The sequence below is a fragment of the Euprymna scolopes genome, chromosome 36, assembly GCF_053919585.1.
Source record: "Euprymna scolopes isolate OS-2025 chromosome 36, ASM5391958v1, whole genome shotgun sequence".
NCBI classification, from domain to species: Eukaryota; Metazoa; Mollusca; class Cephalopoda; order Sepiida; family Sepiolidae; genus Euprymna; species Euprymna scolopes.
The window spans coordinates 63,478,770-63,501,638 of record NC_136517.1 but is presented as its reverse complement, the minus strand read 5'-3'; the positions used below and the strand labels follow the sequence as shown (position 1 = coordinate 63,501,638).

General features: G+C 42.3%; 1 protein-coding gene across 3 annotated transcripts in view; it reads left to right on the top strand.

Moving 5' to 3' along the window:
* The window catches only part of LOC145260541 (uncharacterized), a 158,490-nt gene that overhangs the window by 82,562 nt on the left and 53,059 nt on the right, over positions 1-22,869 (top strand). The window lies entirely within an intron of this gene.

Here is a 22,869-nt window from a genome sequence, read left to right as displayed (position 1 = left end):
ATTTACTGCAGACTTTTTTACTCCTCATCTTGGATTTGGTGATTTGTGATAGAGATTTACTGGATTACCATTTGGCTTCCGAAATATTCGTACAGACATTACTGTGCTGACTTGTTGGACAGCAATATTTTTATTTTTTTATTCCATTTTTCTCTATTTTATTATTTTTACATGTTATTTTTGTTATATTTTTCGTCCTATATATTTTGTCTATAGTTTTTTATTTCTTCTATATATCTCTTTTATTTAATATATTATATTATGTTTTTTATATATATATATATATATGAGGAGGATGTAGTTTGCTTGAAACATTGTGCATAGTGTGAAAGGAGTTGTGTTTGAAATGCAACTAGTGCAATTAAAAAAAAATTGCATGAAACAATATTCATGTCTCTGATGAGAGCGTTTATTATTATTTTTTTTTTTTTTTTACATAGGCATCACCACTTATCAAGGCCCAGAGGCCACTCGAGGACAAGGGTTAAAGAGTGTACAGTGTTCAATTGGACAATATAGTAATTGTTAGTAATGGAAATTTGTTAATTTAAGTGGAACGGCTCATCAAGAACTTGTTTACGTCGGACTTGAAGACAACCATATTGTACTCAGTTCCAAAGGCGTGCAGTGAGGAGAAAGAAACTTTGTTCATGGAATCTACATTTAGGTTTAGGCACAGATAAAGAGTGGGGGAAATTATTGATAGTGTTTTCAGCTAGACGAGTGTTTCTCGTGAAAGTTTGGCAAGGAGGGACCATAGACTGGAGCTCAGACGAGCACTTATCATGAAAATAATAAAGCAGAGACAGACTCGCAACATCTCTTCTGTGAGAAAGAGGTTGCAGGGAAGAGAAAAGGGCATCCCCTACTAGGCTACAAAGTCTATTTTGAACTCTATCAAGGCAGGATAAGTCCTTTCCAGCAGATTCTGGCCAGATGTGGCAACAGTATTCCATCCTTGGACATACCTGACTCTTATACGAGTAGAGAATTGCATCAGCAGTGAGATATCTAATGATAGAAGTATCTCACCATTTTTCCAGTGATCTTGGCAACGGATTTGATGTATGTGTTCCATTTCAGATCAGGAATAAATGTCAAGAAGCTTGTCAAAACATGAAGCCTCCCCAAGACGAGAGCCATTCATTTTAATTGATGCCAGATGGAGATCAGAGTGATGATGATGTAAAGATAGAAGCTTGGTTTTAGATGTATTAAAAGTAACCAGCCACCTCTTTCCCCCTTGTACCACATGCTCAAGATCAGAGGAGAGAGAATCAGAGAGAACTTGGTCATTTACGGTTTTTAATGTGCTACCATAGATGGTAGTGTCATCAGTATAAATGTCTGTGAATGATGTAAGGATGTGATTTGGAAGATCATTAATGTAGAGCAAGAGTTGAGCCCAGGATGGACTCCTGAGGGACTCCAGCATTAATACTGTGAGCTTCTGATTTTAGCCCATCAACCACTACTCTTATGAACCTATCAGAGAGAAATGATTTAATAATTGAGAAGACATTTCCAGCTACACCATAGCTGGAGATCTTGTGAAGTAAACCTTTATGCCACACCCTATCAAAGGCCTTTGAGCAATTGCCCTAGAAAGGAAGCCTCAACGAGAGATTTACTAATCCTATGAGATATAACTGTAAAAACATCTGCTGTAAATTTAGCAGAACGGAAACCATATTGCATGTTACTAAGAAGGTTATTTTTGCTGAGATGGTTGACTACTTCTCTATTAAACACAGATTCCAGCAACTTACTCATGACGCACAGGAGACTTATTGGCCTGTACTGAGAGGGAGATGACTGATCACCTGAATTCTTATTTATTTTATTGGCAAAAAAAGATTTTAAAATAATATTTGCATTGAAAAGAGTTGTGTTTGAAGGCCATTGCAATGTGGGAAACACTATGGACACAAGTCAGTGTATAAAAGAATGGCAATATTGAAGGGATTTACCAACATGATGTGTCGTACAGGATGTAGATGTTGATATCAAAAAATTTTTGAGAATAAAATTTTTTTTGCCAAAAAGTAATGTGTACAATTGTTTGGCTTTCCTTTGTCTTTTTATTTATTTTTTAGTAATTTTTTTTTTTTTGTATTTGTGATCGGAAGTGAGGCAAGCTCTCAAATCAATTTTCAGGATACACATTGTGATAAGTATTAAGTAATATTAGGAATTATTATAGCATTTTTTTGTTTTCAATGTCTATTAATGATTAGTTATAATTGTGTAGTTAGGAGTGTTATGTTTGCTATGCTTGTATCCGTCTTGGGTAATGAGAATGCTCTAAGAGAGGAAACTACATGTTTAGTCAGTTGATTCCCTTGCTTAAGTGTATAGGTCAATATATGTACGCTCGTATACATACATATGCACATATATGCATACACATATACATGCATACACATACTCATATATGCATATATTTTATTAATTTATTTATTTTTTATTACATTTTTATATGTATTTTTTAGTTTATCTATGTACGAGGGGCGTGCAATAAATTATGCCCCTGACCCACTTCCCATAGCAGTAGAGCAACGTAACTTGGCACAGTTATTAGTCTTTCTCTACATAGGAACCATCCAAAGTTATGCATTTCTCCCATCGTTTGATGCAGCTCTGAAGACTGTTTTTGTAAACACCCCAGGTTTGTCTCCAACCACGACGTGACTTGAGAAATCATCTGGGGAAACGCTTTCCTTTCAAAAACAACTTCATGGCTAGGAAGAGGTGAAAGTCAGAGGGTGCAAGGTCAGGAGAGTAGGGAGGATGGGGGAGGATTTCATAATCACAGGCCCGTGCTTGTGATCTGGTGACATGCGAGTTGTGGACCGGAGCGTTGTCCTGCAGAAGGAGGGTACCTTTGCTGATTTTGCCCCGCCTCTTGATTTTGATAGCTTCCTTTAATTTCCTCAAAAGTGAAGCATAATAGGCTCCTATAATTGTGGTACTCTTTGCCAGGAAATCTGTCATCACTACTCCGTCCTGGTTCCAGAAGACTGTGAGCATGACCTTGCCAGCGGAGGGCTGCACCCTTGCCTCCTTTGGAGGTAGTAGGTCCAAGTGCTTCCATTGCATTGACTGGGCTTTGGTCTTTGGATCATAGTGATGGACCCAGGTCTCATCTTGTGTAATCAGTCTTTTGAAAAACTTTGACTCATCTTGGCACATCTCCAAATTCATGCTCGAGCACTCGACACGTTCTCGCTTCTGGAATGGTGTGAGCAACCTGGGAATCCGTCTGGCAGACACTTTATGCATATGCAAATGGTCACGAATGATAGTTTCCACAGACCCTGTACTAATCTTGACATCTTGGGCTATTTGGCAAATAGTAATGCACCGATTTTCCAAAATGGCAGCCTCAACTTGACGGACAGATGCCTCATCAATAGCAGAAGTGTGTGTGTGTGTGGGGGGGTGACCAGGTCTGGGAGCTGTTTCCACAGACTTCCAGCCATGTTTGAATTCACGATGCCAGTGTTTTACAAGGTCATATGACGGGGCATTATCACCATAAGTTTCTTTCATTTCATCAAAAGTCTCCTGTGGTGTGTGTCCTTTCAAATACAAAAACCGGATCACTGCTCGACATTCAACAGGCTCCATTTCACACCTGACTAAATTCAAACACTTGTAAAACAGAAACCACAATTAGTTCAGAGCTGTGATTTGCCACATAACCCGTAGAGATATAAATAATTGCACATGCAAAATTTCAGCTAGATCAGACAACTGGAAGTGGGTCAGGGGCATTACTTATTGCACACCCCTCGTATGTTATTTATTATTATTTTGTGTTTCATCTTGTTTATTTATAATATATTATTATTTATAATATATTATTATTTATAGTAGTCAACGACGTGATAGAATTAGTTGTTTGTTAAGTAGTGAATGCATGTTATGCGTAGGTGTTCCTGTATTTATATAAGGAGTTTAGTTCTGCTCTGTTGTTTATTTTGGACTTAAGTTTCTTTTTTAACAGCGATTCTTTCACTTGGTTTCTTTCAGTGGCTAATATCTTTATTTGTTTTTGGTGTAATTGTTAGACAAGTATTTATGGAATGAGGATGCCTTGGTTTAATGTGTTCTTTTATGCATATATGCAATAATGTATACGACACATTGTATTTGATATACTGAATATGTGCGTTTGCATGCTGCGTGTGTATCCGCAGACCGTTGTTCGCCTGACATTGTTAATTGTCTTATACCATGTCTACTCTTAAAGCTCCTAAGCCAGCCTTCACTGAATTTCATATCTTCTGTGATATTCAACTCTTCCTTAAGAGATTTTGCTTTAGCAATTAACATGGACCCAGATATTGCTACACCTTCATTCCGTTTTGCTACAAACCACATGCAATATTCGATCGAATTCAACTTGCTTTGGTCTGCAAAGAGTCCTTCTTTTGACATGTCTTTTATTTGGAGAGAAAGAAGCAGTCTTCACTATTTCCTCCTTTTTCTTTTTGATGTAAAACAGCGTACTTCTTCCAATCTTATAATCTCTCAATGTAACGCTATTTTCAACCCCAGCATCTAATTTTTCTATAATTTAATGTTTTTCAAGTAAAGTCAGTGTTACTTGTTTTCTTTTAGAGGTGCAACCATTGTGATGGGTTGTTTTACACTATTTTAAATATAGCAATCTGAAAAAAAAAATTTACAGTTAGTGTAAATTAATTATCAATAGCTAATCTACATTAATTACATAGTACTAATATTAACATTTCTGCGCAATATCTGACTAAACCATGTAAACAGTTTTACTGCAACTCCACATCAAAAATGCTAATACAATTTCAATGACGAGACAGTTCAAGTTTAGAGAAAGTCCAGGTTTAGAAGAAGTCCAAATGAGAGGAAGTCCAACTTTAGAGGAAGTTAAAATTAAAGGAGTTTTACTGTGTGTATATATATGTATATAATAAATGGATCTATAATAATAAATATATTACTTTTAATAAAGCAAAACTATCAGGATAGAAGCTCTACACAGTTAAGAGGAGCAATTCATATATGAAATTAAAAAAATGAGGGATAAATTTACATAGTACTTTACTTTATTATTAGATCAATAAGAACAGAAAATGAGAAGAGAGTAGGAAACAACTTCTTCAGGCCAATGTATTTCAAAGTTCAATGCTTCTTATGAGAAAAGAAGAAGACCCGGCATTATACAAATGTAAGGATATACAAATAAAAACAAACTTAAGAACATTTACATTAAAAATGAAAAAGCAAATGGTGATTGTTATGCAAAATAAGAGAGCATACATAACGTTCCTGTTACTATTTAGATGGGGATTTGGGGAGCTTTTGTAACTATTTTCCGTTTTCCCTCTATGAAAGTGTGTTTATATTTTTTCTCCCAATGATAAAAATTTGGTCAGTTATTTGATTGATTTACTGTAAAAAGAAAAACAAGATACAGATAATAATAATAATGATAATGATAATGATAATAATAATGATAATAACAATAATAATGCTGGGCAACAATTTTTTTTTTACTTTTTGAATGTTGTCTAGATTTCTACAACTGATTTAGGGTACTTTTGCTGAATAAGGAAATGGCTTCCATTTTTCTGTATTAGATCAGATTTTTGTACTAAGTTGATTTAAAATAAAAAAAGTAAATCTTGTGACAAAATTGATTACATTTTTATGGTATTATCAGCTGATTTTGTCAACACATATCATCCTAAAAATACTTTTAAAAGAAAAAATATGATTTTCCAACAACATATATCGATTACTGTAAACTGAATAGTATGCATTGTGTAGAGTCGAAGAAAATGAAGGGAGGAAGCGCCTACGTGTCTACGCGTCATGCCTTACCTTGGAACGCTCCTACGGTGTGCGTACGTGCATGGCCAAAACATGAAAGAAATTCCAAAATGGCGCCGTCCTCATCTTGTAGATTGTGCGATCATCACTGGGCCCCACGTGACCGTTCTTTGGCTGCTGATTGGCCGAGGACGAACACCGCAAGGATAAAGGGAGTGTGTTTGGAACATGGGGGGGTCTTTTCTAGGATCGACGTCAGTGTGATCGTATCGGTGAACTGCTGCAGCTTTAAGAGCACTTTAGTGTGTGTGATTTTTTGGGACTTGCTCGTCTGCTGACTTTACAGGACTTTCTTTTCTGCTGATTCTACAGGACCTGTCCTTCTGCAGAACTTGGAACAAAACTTCAAGCCTTTTCTTTCTTTTCACACGTAGTCGCCTAAAAAGGTAGAATCCGTCTTACTTGTGAAACGGCTTTAAGCTATTTTGGCGAAATGGGGGAAAAAATTGACCTCAAATTAATACCGGAGTTCGATGGATCAACCCCGGTACTTGACTGGGTGGAAAAGTTGGAGTTACATTGTGTTTTGTCTGGCGCAAAGAACTTTGAACGTGTTGTCCCTCTGCGCTTTTCCGCCGGCGCCTTTGCCGTATATCAACAGCTCAGCTATGAGGGCAAACAGGACTACGAGACAATTAAGGCGGCGCTGTTCAAGGCATTTGCGATTGACCCCGCCACTGCTTGGGAGCAACTTGAGGCAAGGACCCTACGTCCGGGCGAAACGGTTGATGTATACTTGGCAGAACTGACCAAGTTAACGGTCTTGTTTGGTGGACTGCCCGAGCGGGCCTTAGCATGCAAATTCCTAGCAGGACTCCCGACAGAAGCAAAGCGACTATTACGAGCCAGCTCAAGTGCGGATTCGTTGCCCCTTAATGACCTAGTGGATCGGGCCAGGACTGTAATGAAGAATTATTCCGAGATGAGGGAACCGGTAATTGCTGCTGCCCGGTCCACGCCGAATGATAAGAAACCGTATCAGGGACCCGGTCCACGTGGCGGAATCATATGCTACAAATGCAATGGACAGGGCCATATTGCAAGGAACTGCTGGCAGCAACCAACGGCCGTTCGCTGCTACTGGTGTAAGGAAGCCGGCCATATAGCCCAAGACTGTCCGGGAAACGGAACCGGGGACAAGGTGTCAGCGTCAACCTCTTCCCCATGCAGAAATTAAATGAGACGCTGCCGATCGTTTCGATATATGTCAACGAAACACTGCGCTCAGCACTCCTCGACTCCAGGTGCTCCCGCACTATCATATGTGCAGATCTTTGCCACACTTGGAGAAAGAAGAACGTCCGAGTGACTACCATCAGTGGAGAGACGCGCACATGTTGCGGGGTGGGCAGCATAAACATTCGGACAAAAAATGGAATCTCCGCTAACCTAGAGGCACTGGTGGTACCAGAAAAACCCCTGAGTTTTGACCTGCTCCTAGGATATGATGCCATCAGAGCTCTTGGTGGCGTCTACATAACGGCGACGGGGGCGGTACATTTTCAGGAGAAAGCCCCAGTGTGTGCTGCACTAAAGATCGACCAACCGGACTTCAGCGTCGCATTTGACGAGCAAAAGAGGGCCTGGACTGCCTCATGGAAGTGGTCGGAAGACCGAGAACCGGCCAAACTGCAAAATGGCATAACGGAATACCATGTGCCCGACCACATGAGGCCCGCGTACGAAGAAGAACTTCGCTGATGGATCGAGGATGGCTGGTTGATTCCCTACCCCTACAAAAAACTTGGACCCCCCCCAAGGGTCTGATCCCATTAATGGCAGTTGCTCAACAGAACAAAGCAAAAGTCAGGCCGGTGATGGATTACCGAGAACTGAACTCATATGTTGATGCGTTCACAGGCGATGCCGACGTGTGTGCTAGCAAACTGCGAGAATGGCGCCAGCTGGGTTCTAATGTGTCCCTGTTGAACCTTAGAAGGGCATATCTGCAGGTCCGGGTTAGCGAGACACTGTGGCCATTTCAGACGATAGTGTTTTCCGGTAGGAGGTATTGCCTCACGCGACTGGGCTTTGGGCTGAACGTTGCGCCCCAAATCATGAAGACGATCGTCAATGCTGTATTGTCACAGGATAAGCCGTAAAAGAGGGGTCATCAGCATACCTTGACGACATATACGTGAATGAAGACGTTGTGCCATCATCACGTGTGAGGGCTAAGCTTGCCGAACTTGGACTGATTTGTAAGGATCCAGAATGCTTGGAGGATGGCGCTCGTGTTTTGGGGTTGAACGTTCAACAGGAGCGAGGGACCTTGAGGTGGGGGCACGGAACTGCAGTCCCCGAAGTGCCCCATATCCTCACGAGGCGGGTCATATTTTCCCTGTGTGGAAAACTGGTAGGACACTTGCCAGTATGTGGATGGACCCGGGTCGCAACAGCCAGCATGAAGAGGAGGGCGAGTGCAGTTACCAAAGGCTGGGATGACGAGACAGTGGACAATCTGTTGCTTCGCATGGTAAAAGAAACCATCACAAGAGTCAAGCAGGAGGACCCCGCTAAAGGAGATTGGTGCGTCCAGGGAGACAGACTAAATGTGTGGGTGGATGCGAGCTCCCTCGCGATCGGGGCACTATTGGAGATGAATGGGTCTGTGATTGAGGACGCCTGCTGGTTGCGACCACTGGATGATGCCGCTCACATCAACCTAGCGGAGTTGGATGCGGCGATAAAGGGAGTAAATATGGCACTCCAGTGGAAGGTTAAAGAATTGTGCTTACACACAGATTGCGAGAGTGCGCACCAAGGCGGCTACCGAAATGCTAATCAGACGAAGGTTGGAGACACTAAGGAAGTTGGTGGAAGAGTACAACCTATCGGTGAACGCGGTGCTTGTCGCTTCCACCCGCAATCTTGCAGATAAACTCACCCGTGTGCCCCAGAGGTGGTTCGACGCAATGTAGAAAGAAGCCGAACCAGGATCGTTATGTGCTGCCTCTATTGAGGAGACGGATGAAATCAAGAGGGTACACCACGACACTGGACACCCCGGAGTGAGACGGACATATTATTTCGCACACTTAACCAACCCGTCAGTGTCCAAAAACAGAGTAGAATCAGTGGTCAAGGAATGCCAAATATGCCAGTCAATCGACCCGGCTCCCACCAAATGGCAGAAAGTTCGGCTGGAAGTCGACAGGACTTGGAGCCGGCTGGGCATGGACATAACCCACTATGGTGGTCAGCACTTCCTCACACTAATCGATTGCGGACCGACGAGGTTTGCGATCTGGCGACTGTTAACAAGACAGGACTCGGCTAGTGTCATCCGCCAATTAGAGTCTATATTTTACGAGCGGGGGCCACCCGAAGAGATTCTCACGGACAACGACACAGCCTTTTGCAGCGGGGAATTCAGGCATTTCATGGACGAGTGGGGGACCCGGCTTAGACACAGGTGTGCGTATGTGCCGAGTGGCAACGGTATAGCAGAGCGTAGCCACCGAAGTGTGAAACGGATAGCAGCAAGGAAGCAATGCACGATTGCGGAGGTGGTATATAGGTACAATACAACGCCAAAGGATAACGCGACTGCTGAAAGTGCACCTGCTAATGCGATACATCGCTATCAAGTGCGTGTTAAGGGCATTGACGCCTGCCCGCCTAATCAGAAGAAGACGCAAGGACGGTACAAGTCAGGGGACACCGTCTGGGTAAGGCCTCCCAATAACCGATGTACGACCAGGTTCAGACAGGGACGGATCACCGGCATAATTGGTAAGCAGGCTGTGCTGGTTGATGGTGATATAAACCAAATGGTGAACAGTGAAAGTAATGAATCATCCAGTGATGAAATGTGGATCCGGCCTATGGTTGAGAACCTCAGCACGGATGGCGATAGCTCCAGCACCACTTCTGAGAGCTCGGATGAAGATGAAGATGAAGCGCAGCCGGATGGTAGGACTGTGGACACTGACCCGGGTGGCACTGGTGGAGGTGAAGAAGCCCAGCTAATCCCCCTCCGTAGGAGCGCCCGCATCAAATGACCCCGGCCGCAATGCCGCATGTGTGATCTTGAGACCAGGAGGGGTGTAGAGTCGAAGAAAATGAAGGGAGGAAGCGCCCACGTGTCTGCGCGTCATGCCTTACCTTGGAACGCTCCTATGGTGTGCGTATGTGCATGGCCGAAACATGAAAGAAATTCCAAAATGGCGCCGTCCTCATCTTGTAGATTGTGCGATCATCACTGGGCCCCACGTGACCGTTCTTTGGCTGCTGATTGGCCGAGGACGAACGCCAGAAGGATAAAGGGAGTGTGTTTGGAACATGGCGGGGTCTTTTCTAGGATCGACGTCAGTGTGATCGTATCGGTGAACTGCTGCAGCTTTAAGAGCACTTTAGTGTGTGTGTGATTTTTTGGGACTTGCTCGTCTGCTGACTTTACAGGACTTTCTTTTCTGCTGATTCTACAGGACCTGCCCTTCTGCAGAACTTGGAACAAAACTTCAAGCCTTTTCTTTCTTTTCACATGTAGTCGCCTAAAAAGGTAGAATCCGACTTACTTGTGAAACGGCTTTACATTGATAAAGGTAAACACATGTAAATTGCATGTTGTTTCACCAGTGTTCAAACTTCAGGGCTTAAACTTCCATTTCCTCAATGCTCAGCGGCAGGGAGATCTCTGTTTAGATTCCAACAGTAGTCAGCGAACATGACTGCATCCCAGTAACCCTGATACCTGGTCTCCATCTCTTTCAGGTCCTGATGAAATCTCTTCCCCTGTTCGTCACTCATTGAACCCTGGTGAAAATAGGTAGTGCATCTTGATGCTTATGTTGCAGTCCAGGTTTCTGAAAGCAGCATGTTGTTGGCAAGTTCTGCATAGTTTCTGGCAAGCAAATTCCTTATACCAGAACAAATGCTTTCCATGCTTTTAATTCCACTTCGTTCATTGAGTTTTTGAACTCCTGATCTCTGACAAACTGCCAGATCTGAGGACCATCAAAGATGCCAGCTTTCAACTTCATAGTCAATCTTGAAAAAGTGTGGCACAAGTAAGTGAAGCAGTCACCATCCTTGTCCTTCATGAACTGCTTGCTGTATTCTGTCTCTGTCCACCAGAGGATCATTGATGGTGTTCTTTTCTTTGCAAGGCACCAATTCCTCTTACACAAGCCAGTCCTTATTTGTGTGATGCTGAGCACCAATGTTTGGAAGATTTTGAGATTTTATGACTTTAAACTGATCTCTTTTCGGCATAATCACACAGAACTATAAGACCTGAATACTTCTTGTCATGAAAATAATCATTTCCAATCAAAATTTCCAATCAAATTTCCAATCAAAACAATTATTCAACTTGACATTTTATCCAAACCAACTTCTAAAATGCTCCACACATGCGTACATATGATCAAAAACGGCAAAAACATGTAGTCATAGCTCAAAACCTCGACCTGATTGAGCAAAACCAATATGATTTTTGGATTCAGCGCATCAAATTCATCCTACATCAGCTGAAAAAAATGCAGACAAATTTGTTGTTGACCAGTGTAATAATAATCCCAATTTCATTTAATAACGTCTCCCCGAAGAGATGGAATTCATTCTTAGAGGACTTTCCATCAATACCGCCTCCAAACCAGGAACTACAAAGATCAAGGGTCTTTCTAGGATATTGGTAGTACCTACTACTGCAGAGATCTGAAGGTCGCCCAACTCATCGGGGATTTATAGTTTTTTCAAATGTCTTTCCAGACAACTTAATACTACACCTTGCATATCAACTACAACTGTGATTACTTGGTTTTTAACCCCATGTATACGTCTTACTTCCAAGGCTAACAGAGCATAATTGTACACTTCTTGTTCTCCTTCTCTATCACATTTTTGACCCTGAGCACTTTGATTATGTTTCATTTGATTGTCCCACCATGCCTTTATATTGCCATTCTCATTTGTTTCCATTTCATCAAGTATCTCCTCAAACTACTTTCCAACACACCTCACCCCAAACTTCCTACAAACCTCCAAGTATATACTAAGTCCCACATGGTTATGCCTTTTGTGGTTCTCTCTCTCTCTCTCTCTCTCTCTCTCTCTCTAAGCCAATCTACTACACTCTGCTGCAACGTGCACAACTGACTCAGAAAACTTTGCACAAATTCAGCATTCTGCAGCAACATTCTCTCCTTGAATCATTTTCTTGAACAGTCGTGTTCCTAGTGCCTGCTCTTGTGCTGCACAAACAAAGACTTCATTGCTTTTAGCTAGATAGACAGTTCTAAGCCATTGCCATGATCTTTCATCTGCGACATCTGCTATCTCCTGGAAGAACTTTTCAATGCATCTTCTTCCCAACCAATTTCTGTGTCCTTCCTTGGCCCAAACGTTTCACATACTCAGCCTTGGTTTCATCCATTTTAACTTCATTGGCCATCACCTTGAACATCCTCTCTTTACTTCTAACCATACACTTCTTCAATGATATCTCCTCAAATCAATCTTTCACGCTTATCCAGCCTCTCCCATCATCTTTCCTCTTCTGATACAACCTAATTTTGCTACTTCTAATATGGAATATATCAAACATTGCCAAAATTTTTCTTGTCTTGATGTCCATGGCATGTAACTCCTTATCAAACTAAAATTCCTGCACTGTACCTCAAAACACTGACAACCATTCACTACCTTAATCAGATTTCCTCCATACGACTTTGACTTCACAATTAGCTTCACCCAAGTTATTCCTTCCTTTCTCTTTCATAAATCGTTTTCCATTGAGCCATACTTGTTTCCAGAAGCCTGATAACATTTCCAGTAACCTTCATCATCGACATTTTCACGAATCCATTCTATAATAAATTCATGCTACACTCAAATTTATCTTCTTTACATCCTGTAACACTGCCTTATCAACCATTAATTGAACTTTGGTACTCCTCGATCTACGTCGGCACCCTTTCTGTTCATCGCTCAAAAGATGGCCATAAACCTTGAATGTGAAGATTCCGGTTAACAGGTTCTACATTAGTGATAGACATGCGATCGGTCTGTTATTACTGTTGTCCATCCCCTATCAAGCCACTCAAGAACGTCCCCCAAGTCAACCACCCCTTGTAGGGCAGCAACTAATGGGGAATAAAGACAGAACTGCTTAAACCAGAAATCCCACACTCTATTCAGCCCAGATGTCTTCCAGTTCATCATCCTTTGAATGCCAGCCTTCACGTTGTCAATGGTTAGCACAGCGTTCTCCATCTGCTGCTGTCCTAAGAACTTTGCTCTGGCATACGTCAAGAATTCAACTACTTTGTGGAAATAATAAACAATGCTCCGACTCATTTTAACCAGATGGTGAGTCTAGATGTAGTGAGTCTGTTCATGAAAGTACCCACTGATGAGACTCTGACAGTGGTATGGGATAAGCTGACTTCTGCTGCTTCATAATATACTGAAAGCCAACTTTCATTAGACATTACCTAAACTTCAACTCTCATCATCCGTAAAGAAAGGAATCGTCCGTTGCCTTCAACGCTGAGCAAAAGCAACAAGTAGTAACAGCAATGCATGTCAAGATAAACAGTGTAAGAGAAACCTTCCACCGAAACAACTATTCAGAGAGCATCAGCTCCAAGAAATTTGGACACCAAAGGACACCACTCAAAATCTCATAACAGTTTGTATACCATACATGAAAGGCTTGTCAGAAAAACTTCAAATCTGTGTGACATTCATAAGCAATTCAATTTTCCGAAACTGTTTGTGCAAGTCAAGTGTCCTACAAAAATAATAATGACTAAGAACTGTGTATATGAGATTCCATGTAAATGTGGAAAACTATACAAAGATGAGACATGTTGTCTACTAGAAGAAGATTGAAAAGCCGTAATATGTGGAGAGATTGGAAAATTGGGTAGAGCTGACCATATTTGGAGGGAAATGGCAAACCATCTATCATTATGTGACGAAGTAAAAATTTATAGACTGAGAAGAATGCTGGAGAGTAAGACAATTCAAAGAAGTAGCACATATGCTGGGAGATAACCAATTACTCAGTATACGTAGGTATAGAATCTAATAAGATATGGGAAACGTTAATTATAAATAATAGATAATATATACAAGTAATAAGTAAAAACAGTAATGTATATCTCTATATACAGTAATATTTAGTAATAAATAGTGATACTTATAACTAGAAACAAAAATAGGTTTAAGGCTCCCAAAATTTGTACTAGAACTGCCCGCAAGGACAGTGGTTAGGGTACTTGGAAAAATCAATTGTAAAAGTAATATTCTCCTGAAGGGTAAAGGTCCAATTCTTAGTGTGGATGAATTACTTAGGACCTTTATCTGGTCATGGCTGACGGAACAAAAGCATGCTGCCTCTGTGAAGTAAATAAAGGGTTCCGTTCGAAATTCCATCCAAATTCCCGCATTCGACAAAATCATTCCCGAGTTCAACAAGATATACCTGAAGAAGGTCGGAGGTTACATCGACCGAAACGTGAAAATCACACTCCAGATGAGTCCAATGAATACAAATAATGCAAATCTTTTTTGTTTCACTTGTAATAATACTAATGGCAACAACAACAACAAGAATAATAACAACAACAATAGTGTTGTATTATTATATGACATAATAATGTTGATACATCAGTTCCCATCAAATCACTGAAGTTGAGCCTGGTCAGTACTAAATGAGTGATCATTTTGGACTTCCAGGTGCTCTCTGCTTATCTTGGCATTGTTTCCAGTCAGTCTTGGGCCTCTTCTTGCCACCGGACTCAAGCAGTGCCGATTCAGGCGAGGTGCGATTCAGGCGAGGTGCGGTTGGGGATTGCCTCACAATTACACATGCAGCTACCCTTACAGAGGTGTCCATTGTCTCTTGAGAACAGAAGCATCGATAGCGGCAATGCTTAATAAACGTATTCTCTTACATCATATATTTAAAATAGAAAATTCAAATAAAATATTCTAAATCTCTTTGATGGTAAAAAACAATGATGATCTCGTAAATAAATTTATACATTAAAAAATCACAAATTCGAGAATAACAAAACTAATTTATAACAAGATGATGATGTGACTGTCTATCAAAGTCATCTCCGTTTCAAACAGCAATCAAAAGTTTAAATGAAGAATCCATTTAAAATGCTTGGTCTCTTTGATGTTTTGTTGTTGCAATAATAATAATGGTGGTGTAACTCTTGAAACAGTATCACACATTGTTAGTACATGTTCTACATTTGCTCAAAAAGAGTACAAATGACACTGTGAAAAATTATGTACAAATCTGCATTGGTGTTTGTGCCAGAAGTTTGGAATCCAAAAGTGATAAGTTGTTCCAAAATCACTAAGAAGTAGTCTTGGAAAATGAGGAAGTTAAGATTCTCTGGGATTTCATGATTCAGTGTGACCAAGCGATAACTTACAGGAAACCAGATATTGTAACCTATATATATTTTTCTATGTCCAAGAAAGTTGTTTTTTCGCAGGGGTTCTCACGTTGGTTGCATTTATTTAAAAGTTTCCTTATACTTCCTAGAATATAATATCTCGGATTCGAAAATGGATGCCATCTCTATCTTTATTTTCATCGACTTTTAAAACTTCCCGCCATCCCGTCCTTTCGCGTGTTTGTTTGTCTTTTTCATATAAATAAAGCAAAACTAATTAAAGCAAACTCATTTTCCTGGCCATACTGGCCGGAATATCCAGAAAGGCAATTTGCTTTGATCAATGTGGGGGAAAACCCTTCATATTGTAGAGGCCAGAAAGGAGTTATCGCCCTTTCTCTCAGACTTGGCATAAGTGGAGTTATCCCCCTTATAAAAGAAGAGAGGAATCGCCATTATGTGTTTACACTCATCGACGGCGACACGCTGTCGGATTGGGAAACCAGCTTGCTTAACGCAAACTGTACATGGCGCTACGAACATATTGTCACTTTAAAACGTGAAATACTTATATCGCAGCATTGGACTAAATATCGTTACACTATGGAACAAGAAAACGTTCTCTTATTACGTCAACTCGTCGAGTTACAAAAAGAAAACATCGAATTACGGAAGGACATTTTACATGGACGAGCGAACACGTCGCAAACAAAAAGAATGCAGCGACCTTCTATAGGTCTGGACTCAACAGATAGCGAATGGGCACTCTTTTTAGACACCTGGTCACGGTACAAGGAGATGTGCAGACTCGAAAATCCAGCTGTAATTCGAAACGAACTGCGAGAAGCATGCACACCGGAAACGAACAGGTTACTTTTTGAGCTCATTGGACCAGAACGACTCAACAATGCGGCAGAAGAGTTCCTACTTTGCCAAATACGACTCGTGGCCGTTCGAGGCTTACACAAGGAAGTCCACCGGCAAACGTTTCACTCCATGAAGCAAAATGAGGGTGAGTCAGTGACCCATTTTTTATCGAGGTTACGGGGCCAGGCGAAATTTTGTGAATTTAGTATTCAGTGTCCGAACGAACCCACTTGCCGGCAGCAGGTTAATTACTCAGACGATATGGTTGCCGGGCAAATGATGGCAGGGTTAAGAAATATCGAACACCAGAGAAGGGTACTGGCAGAGGCAGCTACACTTCCTACTTTGGATCTAAAGTTTTCACGGTTGGTTTGCCTGGAGGCAACAGACGAAGCAACTCCACACTTTTCCGATACCACACAACCTCTCACGATATCTGGGGTACAAAAGTCGAATCAAGTACAACAAATGCATGAGGCAAAGGCCCTGTCGAACCCACGGGACACCAAACCTTGCAACGGTTGCGGAAAAACATCACACCGAGGTGGATCGATGAACCGGAAAGATTGCCCAGCAGTGGGACTCAAGTGCCACTTTTGTGGAATAGTAGGGCACATTAAAAAGGTGTGTCGGAAAATTAATAGATCCGAAACGGAGGCTATAAAAAGCGGGGAGTCATTCATGTTTTGCACCACGGATAAAACCCCTACTCACAGACACAATGAGAGACAACCGGCGAACATTCCTCACCTTGAGTGGAATGGGAAACAGTTCCAGGTGGGCGCCCCAGAACCGCCCCCCTCAGTTACAGCAGAGGTAACTGTAATGAACAAGTGCCATGCGACCTTTGGAAGGGTGCCAAAGAAGCCGATGAAAGTGAGCACCCACGCCATCCAAGCCTTCGCGGACACAGGAGCCCAAACTTGCTCTGTTGGCCCCGAGATTCAAGGACTCCTCGGGTACCCAAATGGGTACTTGGTTCCAACTACCCATCGGATAAGGGGTATAACAAATAGCCAGTTACACATCAAGGGGGTCCTGTTTTTACATATTAAGGTGGGATCAAGAGAAACACGACAGGCAGTGTATGTGTCTGACAACACATCCGGGCTCTACTTATCACAGACGGCACTTAAGGAGCTGAAATTATTGCCATCCAATTTTCCTACATCATTATCGCAAAGCAGCTCAGCGGAAACAGAAGAGATGGCCCCTTGCGGGTGTCCGCGCAGAACACCGGCTCCGAAGAAACCAGCAGCAATCCCATTGGAGCCAACCGACATTAACAGAGAAAAATTGGAGCAATGGCTAAAGGAACATTTCAAGGCTAGCGCATTCAATACCTGTCCACACCAACCACTCCAAGTAATGAAGGGTAAACCCTTAGAAATAAAATTCCTCCCAGATGCGACACCGACGGCAATCCACACACCAATACCTGTCCCCCATCATTGGAAGGAAAAGGTGAAACAAGATATAGACCGTGACGTGGCACTGGGGATAATCGAACCCGTACCGGTAGGCACACCAACTACTTGGTGCTCGAGAATGGTGGTCACACCAAAAAAGGATGGATCCCCAAGGCGGACGGTGGACTTACAAAAGTTGAACGAGGCGACCATGAGGGAGACGCACCACACTTCGTCCCCATTCAATCAGGTCTCGGTAATACCTGCACATACCAGGAAGACTGTACTCGATGCGTGGAACGGTTACCACAGTTTACCGCTGTCTCCAGCTGCACGAAACGCCACCACGTTCATCACTGAATGGGGTCGATACAGGTACTGTCGAGCCCCTCAAGGATTCCATGGATCAGGAGATGGCTACACCCGTCGGTTTGACGATATCACCATGGACATGGCTCGAAAAACTCGGTGTATAGATGACAGTCTCCTGTGGGACAACTCAATGGAATCCTCATTCTGGCACACAATTGAATATATAAACCACTGCGCCGATAGAGGGATTGTGTTTAACCCAGACAAGTTTCACTTTGCTGACATGGAAGTGGAGTTCGCAGGGTTTCAAGTAACAGCGAACGGGGTCAAACCCACAAGAAGAATGACTGAAGCCATCCTGAGCTTCCCCACCCCGACAAATATTACTGGGGTTAGGTCCTGGTTCGGACTCGTAAACCAAGTCTCCTATGCATTCTCACAAGCCGAAGTTATGGCCCCATTCCGAGAGTTGCTGAAAACAAAGGACAGGAAATTTTATTGGGATGAGACACTGGAACAGGTATTCCAAGAGTCGAAAAAAATAATAGTGGAAAGAATTGAAAAAGGCATCCAAACGTTCGAAATGAACAGAGCAACAGGACTCGCGACAGACTACAGCAAAACAGGGATATCGTATTTTCTGTTTCAAAAGCATTGCAGATGTGAGGGGGAATTAAACATGAGTTGTGGGGATGGCCATTGGAAACTCATCCTGGCGGGATCCCGTTTTACCAACGACGCGGAATCACGATATGCACCAGTGGAAGGTGAAGCCTTGGCTCTGATCTATGGGTTGGAATCATGCCGCATGTTCATACTCGGATGCCCAGACTTGGTGATTACAGTGGATCACTTACCGCTTGTAAAGATATTTTCGGACCGAGCCCTGGAGAACATAAAAAACCCACGCCTGTTAAACTTCAAGGAAAAGTCACTCATGTATAAATTCAAGATAAAACATCGACCGGGGAAACTCAACTTGGCCCCTGACTGTGCATCTCGGTACCCGGCGGGCACCCCACCAAGAGACCAGGACCAATCCATTGACACCGCAGTCAAAGCCGCCCTAACATCGATGTACGAGAATGATACTACGTTAAGAGCCATCACATGGGGAAGGATTGTGGCTGCGGCAGCCACGGACGAAGAATGTAGGACTTTGAAAGAGCTGATTCAAAATGGCTTCCCCCAGTCACGTAACAATATCCCAACCGTAGTTCGAGTCTTCTGGCCTATGCGTGAGGAATTATATTGCCTGGAAGGAGTGATCATCAAGGGGAACAAAATCCTAATACCTCGACAACTCCGCGCAGAGGTATTGGAATCTCTTCATTCCGCTCATCAGGGTGTGAACGGAATGCTGGCGAATGCGAGACAACGACTATTCTGGCCAGGGTTGGATGCTAACATCAGGCAAACAAGAGCCCAGTGCCGCACGTGCAATGAAATCGCACCGTCTCAGCCCAGGGAACCCTTGATGTCCCCAGCAGACCCGGAATTTCCATTTCAACAAGTGGTGGTTGACTTCGTCCAGATGCAGGGTAGACACTTTATGGTATACGCAGACAGGTATACGGGATGGGTTGAAGTGGCCCTAATGACGTCGGGAAGAGCCAAGACGGTGTGCGATACCTTGAGGACTTGGTTCTGTACCTACGGCGTACCGGAAGAGATTTCGTCGGATGGTGGACCACCATTTGAATCCCAGGAATACGACTCCTTTTTGAGGAATTGGGGCATACGAAAACGTACCTCATCAGCGCATTATGCCCAAGGCAATGGCCGCGCAGAGTTAGCCGTCAAAACCGCGAGACGTATACTGGCGGACAATACGGACAGTTATGGACGCCTGTGCCATGATCGGGCAGCCCGAGCACTACTGACCCATAGGAACACGCCTGTCCAGGATCTGGACATGTCCCCGGCCATGATGCTGTATGGTCGGGTCATTAAAGACCACCTTCCTGTCCTGCGGGACAAATACCAGGTTCGAAAACAGTGGACAGAAATAGGCAAACTAAGGGAAGTAGCAATGGCCAAAAGACATATGAGGAACGAGCAGTATTACAACCAACATAGTCGCCCACTCCGGGAACTCCAGGTAGGAGATTACGTCCAGATCCAGAACCAGGACGGGAACCACCCACGTCGATGGACAAAGACAGGGAGAATCGTGGAGACCCAGGGTTACCGACAGTACCAAGTCCGGGTCGATGGAAGCAATCGAGTGACATTGCGCAACCGTCGGTTTCTCCGTAGAATACACCCGGTAGTGGATGGCCCTCATAACATCAGACAAGAAATCCCGAACCCACCTATAAATGTGGAGACCCCACAGGAACAACCTCCGGAGGAGGCAATGGAGGTGGAACAACACGCCGACACGGAATCCCCAAGCGAACATGAGGAAGAAATGGAAGTGGAAGATACCACGGGAGGAGATACCCAAAAATACAGTCCTCCTCCGTTAAGGGAACCGTCAAGTCGGAGGACGAGAGCCCCAAGGGGTTTGTCGCCGCAAATGCGGGGGAAGTCGCACGGGTATTTCTCCACATAAAGGATGACCACAACAACTTGCTTTTGTGGTCACGAGGGGGAGGGGCATGTAGAGGCCAGAAAGGAGTTATCGCCCTTTCTCTCAGACTTGGCATAAGTGGAGTTATCCCCCTTATAAAAGAAGAGAGGAATCGCCATTATGTGTTTACACTCATCGACGGCGACACGCTGTCGGATTGGGAAACCAGCTTGCTTAACGCAAACTGTACACATATCAGACAATTACTATTCATTTGGACACTGCCAGAGCTCCCCCTTCCCAACATTGTGGGAAAACAAATAAATAAAATGTCAGGAAGCTTAACTGGCCTGCAGCCAGGCGTTCATTTCTGGGCCTGCATGAACTCAGTCATTAACTATCCATTTCTGCAAGTGAACTTTTTGATTGACATTGTTAAATTTAAACGCTTTACACTTCCGCTTGCGTCATGGCGTAGCTGTAAGATGTCAGGTTTTCTTTCACTTTCTTTTCCGCCTTCACTTCATGGGTTCGAGCCTGCCTGCCTGCCTACTACCCCCTTTTTTTTTCCTGCTCAACACATACCTCCAAATACCCGGGCAATGCCAGGCACCCTCACTATTTGTGAATAAAAAGATCAATGCATGCAAAAGTATTTCATGTGGCTTACTCAAGTGACATCAACTTAGCAACTACGGAACTATCAGAAACTGAGGATGGAGATTGCAAGGTTGTGCGACAAGAAAACTTCCATGATGCCAATCGTCATATGTGCGCTTGACTCAATTTCACATGATATTGAGAAACAGTTGAACTCCTTGGGAATCAGATACAACATCACCATACTCCAAAAGTCAGTTCTGCTTGACACAGCAAGCATCCTATGCTGGGTGCTTTCCATCTAATTGATCATTTGAATATACTCACTAGCTTTGGTAACTCACTCTTCAGTGAAAAAAAATTAACCGATGTAAGTAAAGCATCACAACACTGAAGTTAACGAAAATAATAATAATTTAGCATTACAAGTGTATGCTGTATTTTCGTAGATATTGGCAATATTACATACTTAATGTGCTTCAACAAGTCATATCTTTTTTATTTGTGGGTCAATATTTAAAAGAATTACATTGCTGGAAAGAGAATAGAATAAGCATTCCAATGATGTTAATTTATTTTTCTTTTATGCTCCAAGTTAAAAATGAAAAAACGATAAAAAATGACAACAGTAAAACGTTCAATGTTTACATTTCATATGTTACGTTTGGATACACATGCGCTGGGTCAAATTTGATTGGATATGGCTGAAATTTTACAAGCTATATAAGCATAGAAGTCCATAGTTACTGGACTTTGATTTATATTTTTACGACCACAAGAAGCAAAGTTATGACCAAGCAAAGTTGACGAATATTTCAAAATTGATTAGATAAATCGGTATATATCATCCATTTTCATATAAATAATAGTTTCAGAATTATTTTCATGTATGATATGTAAATATTTGATAATTATTAATTGTGCGGAAATTTCTTTAAAATGTTATCTTTTATAGAAATTCAAATCCACTTAATGAGGAACGGCTCCCTATGACCAAAGTTTCGTTAAACTGTTTTTTCTGCTTTCAAAACGAAAGCAGAAAAATCAGTTTCATTTTTTATTCCGAGTTTGTTAATTTAAAAAAAAATTTTCAAGTTTTTCAAATTTGATTTCCAAACAATACTATTTTGTTGTTTTTAACGCTTTTAGTACACATTGTATTTATTACTTCTTACTTTCTAAAACATGCACGAGCCATGTATGTATGAAAATGCTGGGGGTTTAACATAATTTTTTGTGCTAACCTCACTATTGATGAAATATGGGCATCATCTTCCAAAGCTATATATTCATCACCTATTCTCCTATAGCTTCTAAATCGAAGTATATCCTCACCCCATTTTTCTTAAGCCAGTCCAGGCCTAGTATCACACTTCTACTGAAATTCTCTGCAACAAAGAAGTCCTGATGGGTAGACTGACTTCCTATCCCTACTCTTAACCGAGCGAGCCCTTCTACAATTAATGGGGACCCATAAGCTGTTCTTAAACTAACGTTTTTATCACATAGTTCAGGTCCCTGTCTAAGTGCTTTAAAAACACTGCTATTTATTACTGACACTTCTGCTCTCGTTTCCACCAGAGCTTTATTATTCTTTCCCGCAATTCTAATCAAAACGGAATTTAATGCACCCATGTTACCGACTATGTGTATCCGTATACTCTTGTTCTGTTCATCAGGTGTCACACAAACGGAGCACCCCCGTTTCCCTGGATATGCTTCTTGTAGAATTTCTGTATGTGGTCCACCTCACCACAGCAGTAACACCTAATCACCTGCCTGCCTCTTTCATTCATTCTAGTTTTAAATACTAGTCCCCTACTCTCTACTTGGTTTCCTCTTTTACGACTGCCTCCATATCTTGGAGGACTGGCTGGACCTATTACTCAACTGGAATCCGCCGTCTCATGCGACAAACCTCCAT